General features: G+C 41.0%; 1 long non-coding RNA gene across 1 annotated transcript; it reads left to right on the plus strand.

Moving 5' to 3' along the window:
• The first annotated feature begins 507 nt into the window (after window positions 1–507).
• Window positions 508–10,691, plus strand: LOC309703095. The gene is made up of 4 exons (XR_014275829.1): window positions 508–754; window positions 8,019–8,083; window positions 10,167–10,347; window positions 10,649–10,691. It is a non-coding gene; the product is annotated as an uncharacterized lncRNA (long non-coding RNA).
• Window positions 10,692–14,207: the final 3,516 nt, after the last annotated feature.

Consider the following 14,207-nt stretch of genomic DNA (forward strand, 5'->3'; position numbering starts at 1 on the left):
AGCTCTCAACACAGACAGCATCGTCAGAAGAAAAGTTGATAAAATAAATTAAAAATTTTGCATTGTTCGATACACATGCGTACCGAACCGAAAGCACTGTATCGAACGGTTCAATATCGATACGAGTATCGTTGCACCCCTAGTATTTTCATTCTTTATTTGTTTATTTTTTAGTTTAGTCTGACTTGTTAGTGTTCCCAGTTACTATTTAAACCCCAGGGGCTTTCTGAGGTGCCTGCTTGAACAAGACCTGCCCAAAACGAACCAGCTATTTCTCTGCAGTTACAAACTGTGTGTAATCCATCTTGGCATCAACGTGTCAAAATAAAGCTAACACTAGTGAGACCTAATTATAGGTGAAAAGGATGTAATAAAGAAAGATATGAATTTTTTATTAGGCTTTTTATTGTTTTCTTTTATAACATATAACCTGTTGGTAAATATGCTGCAGTTCATCAAAAAACCATGAACCAACATATGGACATTACCTGTGGACAGACTGATGCTGCTGAAGCGAAACAGAGACATCGCTAAGAGTTTTGCTGTTTGGTGTACATTTGTTTGGTATTTAATAGCAGAAATTAGACCGCCTTGTTGGAGGTCATTTTTGCATAACAAAAAAATTAAAAAGCGGACGGCCACACTGTACACAACGGTCGGCTGGTGCATAATGCATCTGCTTGTAAACAAATAGAGACGTATGAAGGGAAACTGCTCTTGAAGCATACTGGGAGATGGAACCAAGACAGCAAGGGTAAGACAGAATTCATGCTAATGTTTTTCAAATGTGAAGCATAATTTTGGTCTTCTTTCGCTGCAGGTTTAGTGAATTTTGATCGGATGAAACTTGCAGTTCTGATATCTGAGATCTGTGCTTTCAGCTGAGACGTTGTTCGTCCGTGTACGTGCCATCGGGTGAACGTGGGAATCCACGCTTTGTGTTTACATCTTTTTGTGGAATCTGTTTACCTGCTTTTGCATTGTTTGTTGTTTTAGCTGTGTTTGGTGGTCAAAGAGTTTAGCAAGCTTTTAGCTGAGATTCTGATGTTTCTCTGGATACCGTACATGTCTATGTTTAAACAGAGCTGGTGGCACAGCCTGTGAAACTACATGTTCCCCTCTGCCCGGGGTACCGGGGCATTGGAGGTCAGCAGGTTAAAACTATTTGGTTTATAAGTTTTGGTATTTTTTCTTAATTATTATAATATGGTGTACAGGAAAATAATCCAATCCAATGAAAGTACTGAAAAATTCCACTTTAGGAATTACAAACAAACTTTGTGAAGAAACCGAGAGTCTGTTTGCTGTGTGTATCAATAAATCTGACCAGCATGACCAAAACATTTTCTCCACATGCAGTTTTAAATTCATTCAAAATTGAATTCAGTTTTATTTATATAGCACCAATTCACAACAACAGTCACCTCTCTGTGCTTCATATTGTGAGAGCCTACAATGATACAAAGAAATGATTTTTACGGTTGCACCCAATTTAGGCACATATTGTGACCTTCAATGATATATTTAACAGTAAATCAGTCCTTTCATACACACACACACACACACACACACACACACACGGAGAGAAATAATCAGCCAGCATGTACACCAAAGTTAAAAATAAGCTACCTTTAAAGTTTGTTTAGAAAATTCCAACATTTGTTTGATTAACATGATTCACTTCATGTCAAGTTTGAATGAATCAGACCATCAGATCCAAGGTCATAATAACTGACTGTGACCATCTTCTTTTACATAACATGCCACCCTAAAAGGATAATTATCATTAATGATTCCTCCACTTGATCTTATTACTTATTATGAGTAATAACTTGCTCTCACATCTGCACGGAAGTCTTCAGTTTTCAGTTTGTCACTTGCATCATGAGCAGATTTGCCCCTGATGTTTCACGTATTGACATCTAATTTGTAATCCTCAGAAACATTGTGTGGTGTGACGAACGTGGAGCACTGCAGAAAAACCAGCTGTACCGCAGCTGAGAAACAATGTAAACTACTGATGAATGAATCTTCCTAGAAGTTGTGCACAGGTGTGTCACTTATGCTTCCAGTTCCTTGGAAGTAAAACTCAGCAATCTGCTGGCTCTGTGCCAGAATACCAGTTTATTAAATGACTAAAACTTCTCTGAACTGGTGGCTTCAGTCCAACACACATTCAAAGCGCAGCCATGACACTCGCCACTGACATATAGGCGGTCGAGGAAACGAGAACTAAGTAATCAATAGTAAAAGTAATCAATTTACAAGTAATACTTGAAAAAGAGACAAAAAATAACCTGGAAAAACTACTTGAAAAACACTGACTTGAAGAGATTATTGTTTAATGGGTTTTTATGTTAACAGGCAGCTTTTTAAAAAACATCCATCCGTGCTTTTAAATGAGGGACATCCTCAGAAACATAGAGGTTTGCCTCAAGTGAAGATACAAACACACAGAGGTTACAGAAGTGTGACTGTTGTCAGTGTATTGCATACAATTATATATAAGACATATATGAGAAGAGAGTCAGCTGTATGTAAATACAAACATTGTTATAATCGTAACACTCAGATTACACAATGTTCAGTTTTACTGAAAACAGTTTGTGTCTGAGAAACATAAATTCAAAGGATGCTCAGCCAATCAAAACAGTTTGTAGCTGCTTTATTCTGACACGATGTAATGTGGCTTTGTTTTGAACATGGTAACATAATCCAGCAACAACTTATAAAATATAGTTTTTCAATCGATTACATGTTTAAAACCAAGATTAAGTTTGGCACAAATGTATTTTAATTGGACAGGAAGTACCAAAGTTCAGGCTTGTGTGTTATTCTGCATGTACGTAGGATTACACCCAGAGACATACTTGATTTCAGACCAGCACTCACAGCTGGATTTAACTGCACTCTGTGTTTTTTAAAGCGCATATAAACTTTTGCCTAATTTTACTTCCTTTTGGTCTAAATTACTATCGGGACAAATATGTTTGGAATCTGTTCAACATCAGGAGAGAATGCATTAACCGTACAACAATGTAATCCCACAGGATGATGATTGTCCGTGTTATACGTTTTTTTCACTAATAAACTGGCTGGTGGGTTTTCATCTGTACATTTTCATGTATACTTTCATGAAGCAAAGTGTGGAAATGCACAAAATGTAAAAAAACAGCTGGAAGTTCAAACAGATTCAGTTTCCTGAAATATAAAACAGAGACATTATCCATCAGATGTTTCAGCTCCACTGACTGAGCTCGCTCTATGGCCAGTTCATCTTCGTCGCATGTTCCAATTGCTAGTCCAGGACACGTTCTAAGAGGACACGAACCTGTACAGATACTTAAAGATCTTCAGCACACCGAGTGGTCTCTCTTAGGAAGACTCCTTCCAAGCTTACAGAGAATTAATAATAGAGTAATAAAACAGTCTACGAGTATTCACATGTGCATCTTTGAAACGGACCCACTTTCAGAATCCACATATAATGTTGTGTGTGTGTTTTACATCACACTACATTTAATATTAGAACAGCTCGTCTGTGGAATTTGAAGCAGCTTCCTAGCTGTTTAATTATTGACCTTTTTTTGTGGATTCTGAGAAACAGCTTGAGATTTTAAACTTTATTCTGACTTCACTGACTGAAACTTCCGGAGAAAGACACAAAGATACAAATAGACCAACAAATGAAGCCCACAGAAATGTCCAATTTTCATCATGTTTGTGTTTTCTCTTCGTGAGTTTCATCATCTCGCATTGAGCTTTTCTTCTGCACAGACTGCTCGTCTAACCAAACAATGAACTCTAGTTTTAAAGGAGAATTTATTTTAAGAATCTTATTATGATACAACGAGGTTCTTTTCTCTATTATACATTATGACATGATCATGTCACCAAACAACCACCTACCAATGGACTAAAATGGCATTTACTGCAAAGCATTTCTCACCTAGAAACAACTTATAAAGGAATTGTATCATCTTCATGTCATTACAGTAACATTTGTATCCACAAAACTTGAATTAGGCATTTTTGTAACTATCATGTTGCCTAGCAACCGCCTAATAGCAGCCTAAAATCATTTGGAATTTAAACAGACGTTCAGCTCCCATAATCCTGCATGCACTCTATTTTCTTCTATCTAGTATCATTGTTGGACTGGGATGAAAAATTGGTGTTGGCACATTTTTGGTCCAGGCGGGTCATTTCTTAGTTGCACTGTACTGCAGCACGTGACAATTAAAAGCTACACTTTAGCTGTTAGAAGTGGCACGTAGTGAAATCTTTCCCTTCTGTTCCTCCATGTATTTTCTTATCACATTAATGTCACCTTCCTCTGTCTCTTACTCACTCTGTTGTTGGGACTGCTGTCCCTTCTCCTTCACTTCTCTATGGCTGGTGCTAGCAGGAGCCTCCTGTGCTAGCGAGGGTTTGTTACTAGTTGTTGGTGGATCTGCTGTTGTACAGCCGCCATGTCAGTTAATTTTGCTGTGTTTATTTTTTGCTTCTTTTTCTCTCCATCGCTCCACCTTTTCACTACTTCTGCCACACTGAACTCTGTTGTACGAGATGTGTAGCAAAGGTAGAGGAGGCCCTGGTTGTGTTTTGAGATTTGATTGGGCGATACATTGTCAGTAATAGAAATGTCAGTGCTTGTGAGGCTGGGAAAATGACAGGTATGCCAGATTACCAGTCCAGCCCCGTGTAGTGCCAGTGCTCGGCTTGAATACACATTCCAGGAATACATACCGAGTGGACTGATGAACATATATCCTTATATAAGAACAAATGTTTGGACCAATTTGGCAAGTTGGACAATTCTGAGATGCAGAATGAACGTCAGGCTGATGTGATGTTATTTTCTCATTTTAGCTGTGTGTTGCAGCACCTTGGTTTTGTCCTTGTGCCTCAGCTGTGGCTGATGCTAAATGCAGGAATCATGTTCTGCTGTTCCTGTGCATACTACGAAATTAAGTCCCATCGGTGCCACTGCCTGGGGACACATTTTGCATAGACTGACTCTCACATCTAAACCCGCAAAACTTCCAAGAACACCTACACACACCTCTCATCTGTTGCTAACAAACCAGTTTGTTTGCTTTGTTCACATTTCATTGGGGCATCTGTTTGAATTTGTTCTATCTATATTTACAGTTACATTAAAGTGTTTTTGGAACAATCTAAATGAATCATATTCCAGAAAGAATCCCATATTTTGCTGCTTCTGATGTTCTCTTGAGCCAGGCAACATTTCTGCCAAGTCGAGCTGCAGAAGAAAAGGCGCAGATAGACACATGCTTCCAATTATCCGTCACATACACAGATGCACGCACACATCAAAACACACTCATCACACACTGGCGAGTGTGTGCGTGTGTGTGACCTCACCGAAGCACTTACTGGCAGCGTGTTCTTCGACTGAGTGGTTTTCTAAGGAAAGAAATGTGTGTATGTGTTTGTTTGCACTTGAGCGTCTATCATTGTGAAGACCAGTTAAGAGTTGGATCAGCTTTGCTTTAAGACGGAGTTTTAAAGAGCTGTTAAATGACTCAGACCTGGTTATGTGCTTCAAATTAGAACCAGATGCAGGTTTAGGTAAACCACTTATTTACGATGGTTGAAGTTTGTGTTTGGGGTCTGAAAATGCATTGTGTCATTACAGGTTCTCACATCTAAAGCAGTATGTTTGGGTAAAGGTGCTTTTGGACGTCAGTTACTCAGAAAATCATTTTTTGCTTGACATCAGCATTACAGAAAAAATGCTGAATTATTGAGGCCGAGTCTGTTTTCTACAAGATTAGTCACGGTCAGGCGTCATTTATTGTTATTGTCATAATAAGTCTGATTCCTCAGAAGTGCCTTTAATTTGCACTACACATGTTTGAGGACATTTATATGGTGCAGTGAAAAAGTAGTTTGCTCATTTCTTGCATATTTGTCACATCTGTTTCAAATGATCAAACAAATTTTAATATTAGACAGCTATAATACGGCTAAACCTATCCAGACCTATCTGGCCCTGTGTGAAAAAGCCTTTTCTCCTCAGGTGATTAACCACATTTTTTTGAAAGTTGAGTTCAGTTTCACTAGCCACACCCAGGCCTGATTACACTTACTGTTACTGTAGACCTGTTGAATCAAGAAATCATACAATCAGAACCTGTCTGACAAAGTGAAGTAAGCTAAAGGAAGCACGTCATACCAAAGAAATCGCTGATTAACAAATTCATTGATATTTATCAGCTTGGAAAAGGTTACGAGGACATTTCTAAGGATAGGGGACTCTACTGAACCAGGGTGAGAACCATCATCCACAAATGGGTAAAACCTGCAAGTGTGTCCCATTACATCTGGTGCAAAACTAACACAACAGTCAAACATGGTAGTGGTAGTGCGTTGGTCTGCTGTAATTGATGGAATCACGAATTTCTATCAGAAAATCCTGAAGGCTGCGATGTTCAAGCTCACTAATGTTAGCACACACACACACACACACACACACACACACACACACACACACACACACACACACACACACACACACACACAGGATAAGATGATCTGTCATGACTTTAAACAGGCTTATTCATCCTCGAAGACCCTCCAATGAATAAAAAACATTCTAGAAAGAAGACGGGGCAAAATTTCAAATAAAGATCAAATTGTCTATTATTAATATTTGTGTGAATATACATGAGCCAGTCAGTGTTTCTTGAATATGAAAAGTGATCTAATTGATCTTTTTTAAGGTCATGGATACGATCCTCTGGACTACATCTTAGCCCAAAAGCACCAATTAAAAAATTATGTTGTGCTGGTTGGTCAGACGTGGCCGAAATTTATCCCAAGTTGATGTCTATTTTTGGCTATAAGCATATTTCAAGTTGTTGAAAAGACATAAAGAGCTCTGTCTATGTATGAATCTACCAAACAGTCTAACCTTGAAATTTAAAGGTCAAAAGAAAAGAAAAAAAGAAAAAAAAGCAGATTTAGACCTTCTTCAAAGTAAAAGTCTACACAGTGTGTGGGTTTCAGGCACACACGTTCAATATTCACTGATGTTTCTGTGATATCTTCCCATAGGTCTGGAATGCAGTTGTAGTGGTTAGCATGGTTGTGTCATCGTGATCAACTTGTTGGAGTTTTTTCTTAGATCTTAAAAACTTAACATCTGAATCATCGTGCGTAGGTGTGAGAAAGCGTCACGTCAGATGTTGACACTTTCGCCCACACTGACGGTAAAAGGGCTCAGGTGAACAGGAAGCGATGGCCCAGCCCATTGAACTGTACACCTGTGCCTCATCATTTTATACCTGTCGTTATCTGACAGAAGGGAGGCAGATAAGGTCAGATTAGGATTTAAGGCAAGGCACACATAGAGAGAAAAACAACACTTCCAGGGATTTCTCTCTTTACATACACCAGTTTAATACTGCAGCACTGTCATTTTATACAAGGATGCTCACACTTGGTCAAACAGGATCCACAGAGTCTCTTTTTCTGTCTCATTTGATGAGACATAACCAGAACAGTGAGCACTGTTTCGGTTATGTCTCATGTTGAAATATGAATGGCAGAGAATCAGGAATAATCACTATAGACTTCAGCTCAGATTGTCCTTTTCGATTTGGTTTATAGCCACATTTAAAGTAACAGTAGGCAGTATTTTGTGAAATATTTTCAGGGATGATCTGCCAGTATTCGTGCATGTAACTGCTGAACTGAGCAGATCAGAGTCAGGATAAAACACCAAAAGGAAGGGATTTGTCATGCCATCCCATAATGAGGGGCAGGAGGTGACTGGATCAGTGTCTTTAATGTCTTTTTCTTCTTTCAGCTGCTCCCTTCAGTGGTCACCACTGTGGATCATCTGCGTCTATCTCACTCTGTCACCTCTGCTTGTCCTCCTTCACTACATCCATGAATCTTCTCTGTGGTCTTCCTCTTTTCCTCTTTTCTGTCAGCTCCATATTCCATACACTGGCCTTCCTCTTTTGAACAACCTCTTCTCATTCCAGAGATACTCGGATAAAGGAGTCCACAAGAAAGTCCACATTAGGAGCTCTTCAGCCAGGCAACCATGGTTTGTGTCTTGTTCAGGAGTTTTATGTCATGGTTTACTGTGTGCCAGGCAGGATGAAGGACCCAAATGCAGGAGTCGTAGCTAGATAAGGAGCATGGAGGAATCACACACAGCACAGAGTGGGTACATGAGGGTTATCAGTGTTGGGGAGTAACGGAATATATGTTACGCGTTACGTGTTTAAAATACAAAATACGAGTAACTGTATTCTGTTACAGTTACCATTTCAGAAGGTGGTATTCAGAATACAGTTACTTTGTTGAAATAAATGGATTAGATGACAGTCTTTTCCTGTTTCATATGTTAGCATATGCCCTCTCTAGTTTTGGTAATTCCACGCTGGTGGAAACCCAAACAAAACACACATTAAGAGGCTCAAATGTCTCAGTCTCGTGGCCCATGCCACCTCTACTTGCAGCCTTAGTAACTTACTTAACCTTAGTAGTGAAAAGACCACCGGGGGGTTCAAAACGATGTGCCGGAAGTTCTCGCCGGCTCTAGTGCTCCTCGACCTCCCGGTCAGTTATGGAGCTGGCGGGTCACAGACGTCTCCAAAAACATCGGAGCACGTTTGGAAATATATGATATCTTGATAAATCGAGCAGATATTTGAAGCTTACACAGCTACATTTGCGCTTGAAAATAACTTAAAAGTTTATTTTGTGACCCAGAAAGAGTAATATTACAAAGTTTTTAGCCGCGCTCCTCCGCCATTGCCGCATTTGGGTTTGGGACGAAATGCATTCTGGGATACTTAGCTGTACCAAGTACACACAAGTCACCACCAATGCATGCTCGATAAAACGGGCAGAGCGAGAACACGTCCGGGAATTTTTTTGCGTTCTCGGCTTGATGCGTACTTTGAATTGGAACAGTGCTTGGTCTCCGACTGATGACGTATCACGAGTACATGAGAACGCAAGAACGCACAAGTACGCATATTGATACAGGCCCCTAGTTTTCGGCTACGAGCCCAACACGAACCCGACGTATTAGCCAGAGGTCCCTTTACTACAGTTCGGAGCCGCGGACCTGTTTTATATACGCGCGGAATAGTTTCTATACAAGATCGCTGCAAAAAGTGCAGCCTTACCTAATGTCCACCTACTGTTACTCATTTATATCAAGATTTAAACATCTAGTTGGTGTTGGTGTGGAGAGTAACCTTCAGTAATAGTAATGAATCACACAGCAATAGTACATTCATGTAGCTGTAAAAAGCATGACGATATATTAAGTAATCCTAAGTATTCAGAATACGTTACTTTCATTGAGTAACGTAACGGAATATGTTGCCCCACAGAGAAAAACACAGGGCTTAAATACATCAGGGAGTAACAAGGGGATGGGAAACAGGAGGGAAACACAGCTGGGACTAATCTGACATAATGGGAAGCAAAACTCAAAACACTGAACACAGGACACAAGAGAGTCAAACAGGAACCACAAGACAGTCACAGGGACGAGGAGGCACGGCTGACAGGGAAAACAGGGCGAACATGGAGCACGAGTACAAACTGCGACATGGAGACACGAGTGACTGAGGAGACACAGGGAACACAGAGACAGGGGAGACTAGACATGAAACGTGGGCCACGGCACAGAGCAGACACGTGACAGAAAAACCAAACCAAAAACACAAACACTGGGTCACCAGACCCCTTTTAGGTTTTATACTTTTACTCACTAGTTAGGTTTATCAACTTAAAAAAAATGCTTACCCAGTGCATCCAGTAATACCAAGACGTCTTTTACAAATGTCCACATGGGACAGGATCGGAGTGACAGACTCATTTCACTGATGACTAAAACATTAATGGTGCATTATGTCAAAGGGCAAAATCTGATGCCCTAGGAGTGACAACTGACTGATTTTAGTGTAACAATTGACTTTTTTTCTTTACTAAGTTAAGTCTCTGTCCTGAGGTAATATGGATTACTGCAGTAGCTGAATAGAACGGTTTGCTGTATACCAACACTTTCAAACTCTGAAGGTGACAGAGTCATTTACCTGGTTACCTTTGCCGAAAATGAATAAATGATTATAAAGTAACTTTTAGTATTGTCTTATTGTTTTCTTTAGATGGTTGAAAAGTAAAACAAGACTGAAGTTTGAATGGACACACAAAGGCATATTCATACAACACAAAGGCTTTTGTGCCATGATGTCAGAGCAAAGAATGATGGCTGATGAAATCAGAAGGTGCAGAAAGAAAGAAAACAAAGAGGAGAACAGGTGGATCAAAACAAAAGAGTGACTCAAGGTAGGAAGAGAAACCAAAATATATGCAGAAAGTGAATTCAAAAGAAATGTGATTACAGTATAAAATATAACTCCTGACCAGATACTGAATATGAAGTTGATATTTCTTAATGCCACGGCGCTTTTAGGTACTCTGGGTCTTTAAAATGTGTTGCACAGATATTTGGAGGAAATGTTTTCCCATGTTAACATTGACTTCCTGTAATTGTACAAAGAATGCTTATAGAAAAAACATCCCTGCCTCCATATGACATATCTTCCCGTGTCTGTATTTTTCTCTAAACATATTCATCTCCCAGCAGCAGTAAATCACCTTCTGATCCAAGAATACAGCACATTATATGAGAATTTCTGATGGATGTATGAGACCGTGTCATATTTCAACCATCGAGCGAGAAGAAGGTAATAAACTCTGAACGTGTGGTGGCAGAACTGACGCAAAGCTGCTGATATCATGTTGTTGTTGGCTAAGGAGATAGATGAAGAGACTGACAGAGAGAGGGAAAAATAAGGAAATAAATCATTCCTATTGTTTGTGCTCTGCTGGTTGGTGCAGGTAAGGCTGTCACAGTTCTCCTCTCCAAAGTTTCTGACAGGGAGCCAGGTTTCTGTGACCATGGGACCATATAGGATTTGTCTTTAAGGTTAATTTGGAGTATAAGCTCATTAAAAGGGATCGTCCATGGTTTTCCTAAACTCTGTCAATAAACTCTATGTATATATATGACAGAAAAAATACTGATCCACAGCCCTCAATCTTTGCCCTGAGTGCACCAGTTGCCACTGGGAGCACTGCTACCTTCACCCTCCACATCATCTTGCTCACAGGGGGTCATATGATTGTTGGGGTGTTCTCTGTATTACTGTAGGTTTTTTACCCTACATTATAGAGCGTTTTAAGGCAGCTGTTGTTGTGATTTGGCACTACAGTATATAAAGAAAACTGCACCCTGCTGTTATGTGCTGGATTGTCTCAGGGCATCTCTGCACAGCCTGCACCTGGGGTCTTACCTGGTGTGTAGGACCCTAGACTCTATCAAGTTTTTTCCTGCACTACTATGATTACTCTCTTTGTGCTGGCTTTCTCCATGTATTAATATGATTTTTCAGTGTCAGTCACTTCGTCTGTCTGGTACATGCCATGCAGGGGCCTGTCCTTCCATGATTGGTCCTCTCCTTGCTCCTTTTCTTTCTCAGGTTTCTGCTGCCTAGTTTTCACTAAGCACACTGGCCAGTGTGAGTCAAACCCTGGAAAAATGCAGGATAAACTGTACGTGTGCATTGGAGTCTACATGTTTTTTGCAGACTTTGTCCCTCGAAGTATCCTGTGGGAGGTGCTTTGGGAACATGAGGCATCTTGGTTGTTTTTACTAACCATTCATCCCCTGTACAGCTACAGAGCTTGGCCTGTGACGTTCCCAGTGACAGATGGATTGGTGCAGTGATGAACTGGTCCCTCATGCTGAAGAAAGCCTCAAAGCAAAGGTTCACTAGTTTACCAGTTTATCTAAATCCATATTCAAATAACACGCTCAAGTAACCCCTGTAAGCAAAAAGGCTTCAGACCAATCTGAACACTCAGTTTGATCACTTTATTTCACTCGTAGATCTTTATGATTTGAAAAACATGGGATATCCCAAAGCTCATCGCAGACACACAGCTTTGGCTACATCTCTCTGGGACCAGCTTTAAGGAGCTAAAACAGCTCATTTTAGAGAATAAGCTGCAAGTCTCCTACACAATAATGTTGTTAGAACAATATGAACTAATATAATTTGTAAATTCTGCAAAAGGTGCTCTATGATCTGTGCACATGAATATAGAGTCAGCATAATCAAAATCCAGGCACACAGCAACTTTTGCCAAATGAGCAACATAAGGAACAAATCACTGAACTACTCTTTGAAACAAATGACATTTATTTACACAACGATTATTTTACAGAGAGAAGTCAAGGAATGGTGAAAAAAGCAAGAAGGGCATCCAAAAACATGTCGGGGTCTCTAACACCAAAATAACAAATACTTTGAGACTGCATACCTCTGCCAAGGCCAAACATTCACACACCATGCCTTCACTGGAGTTGTTCTGGTAAGAATTTCATGCAAATCAAATCACATGTGCACCCTGGCAAACTACAAAAAAGGAGGGGAAGCCACAATAACCCTATGGGGCTTAATTTGCCTTCTCATGAGAAACGAAACAAACATTTTATCTCAAAAATTTAGCTTTTGGGAGGTTAAACTGATTATTTCCAAGGAACACAATTCTAGGTCCAATAAACAAATCTAACCACAACTCCCAGTCATCACACAACACAGTAGCCAAATGACCCGGGCACCTGATGCGCTCCACTTATTGATTGTACTCAGGTGTGGGGATAACCAACCATTAAGCTCAGGTGTGTGGTGGACCTGATGCCAAGAATCTGCTTTGTTTGTACTTTCAATGTACGTAACACAACAGACAAGCAGACAATAACAACATATGTTCAGCGTTCATGCACACAAACATTGAACGGGTAACCGCTTAGAGTGTGTGTGTGTGTATATATATATATATATATATATATATATATATATCGGAGCACTAGGTGCGGTGACTCCCAAGCTAGGCGAGTGGCTCCAGCAGATCCCGGGAAAAACATCGGAGATCTCTGTCCAGAAGAGCGCAGTCCTGGGAACAGCTAAGATACTGCGCAGGACCCTCAAGCTCCCAGGCCTCTGGTAGAGGACCCGAGCTTGAAGGATAAACCGCCCGCAGGGGCGTGCTGGGTGTTTTTTTTTTTTTTATATATATATATATATACTTCTCCATGGAGAAGGAGGCTAGAGGCTGAAATCAAGGTAGCATGGAGGGAGGTCAGCCAACTATCGGAGTTACAGAAAGGCACAATGAAGAAGGTGCCCATGAAGTACAGGAAGTTGTCCATATCTGAGGCCTTGGAAACTGCCAAGCAATGACTCACAGCCTTGGCCAGCCTCTTGAATAGGTACACCAGAGAGATAGAAGGCAGGAGAATAACCGAGCTGTTCTCCACAGAACCAGCCAAGGTGTACTCTCAGTGGCAGGGGAACAATATGAGAACAGCACCACTGAGGCTGGAGACGGAACAATACTGGAAGAGCATATGGGAGAAGGACGCAACCCATAACAGCAATGCTCAGTGGCTAGAGGATCTGAGGGCAGACCATAGTGACCTCCCTGAACAGGGTCCAGTAACCATCACAGTGGCAGATATCCAAGAAAGGGTCTCCAGTATGAAGAGTTGGACAGCACCAGGGCCTGATATGGTTCACGCCTACTGGCTGAAGAAGCTGACTGCACTCCATGAGTGCCTGGCAGCACAAATGAACCAGCTGCTAGTTGACGAGAAAACACCCAGAATGGCTAACCGAAGGCCGGAAAGTCCTGATCCTCAAGGACCCCCAGAAGGGGCCGGTCCTCTCCAACTACCAACCAATAACCTGCCTCAGCACCACGTGGAAGCTCCTGTCAGGCATCATAGCGGCTAAGATGAACAGGCACATGGGTCAATACATGAGCGGGACACAGAAAGGGATGTGCAAGAATACCAGAGGCGCAAAACACCAGCTACTGGCAGACCGAGCAGTCAGCCGAGACTGCAAGACCAGACTGACCAACCTGTGCACTGCCTGGATTGATTACAAGAAGGCCTATGACTCAATGCCCCACACCTGGATCCTGGAATGCCTAGAATTGTACAAGATCAACAGGACCCTGAGAGCCTTCATCAGGAACTCAGTGGGGATGTGGCGGACAACACTGGAGGCCAACTCCAAGCCCATAGCACAAGTCACCATCAAGTGCGGGATCTACCAAGGAGATGCTCTGTCCCC

This window comes from Aulonocara stuartgranti, assembly GCF_965226115.1.
Source record: "Aulonocara stuartgranti genome assembly, chromosome: 1".
Classification (NCBI taxonomy): domain Eukaryota; kingdom Metazoa; phylum Chordata; class Actinopteri; order Cichliformes; family Cichlidae; genus Aulonocara; species Aulonocara stuartgranti.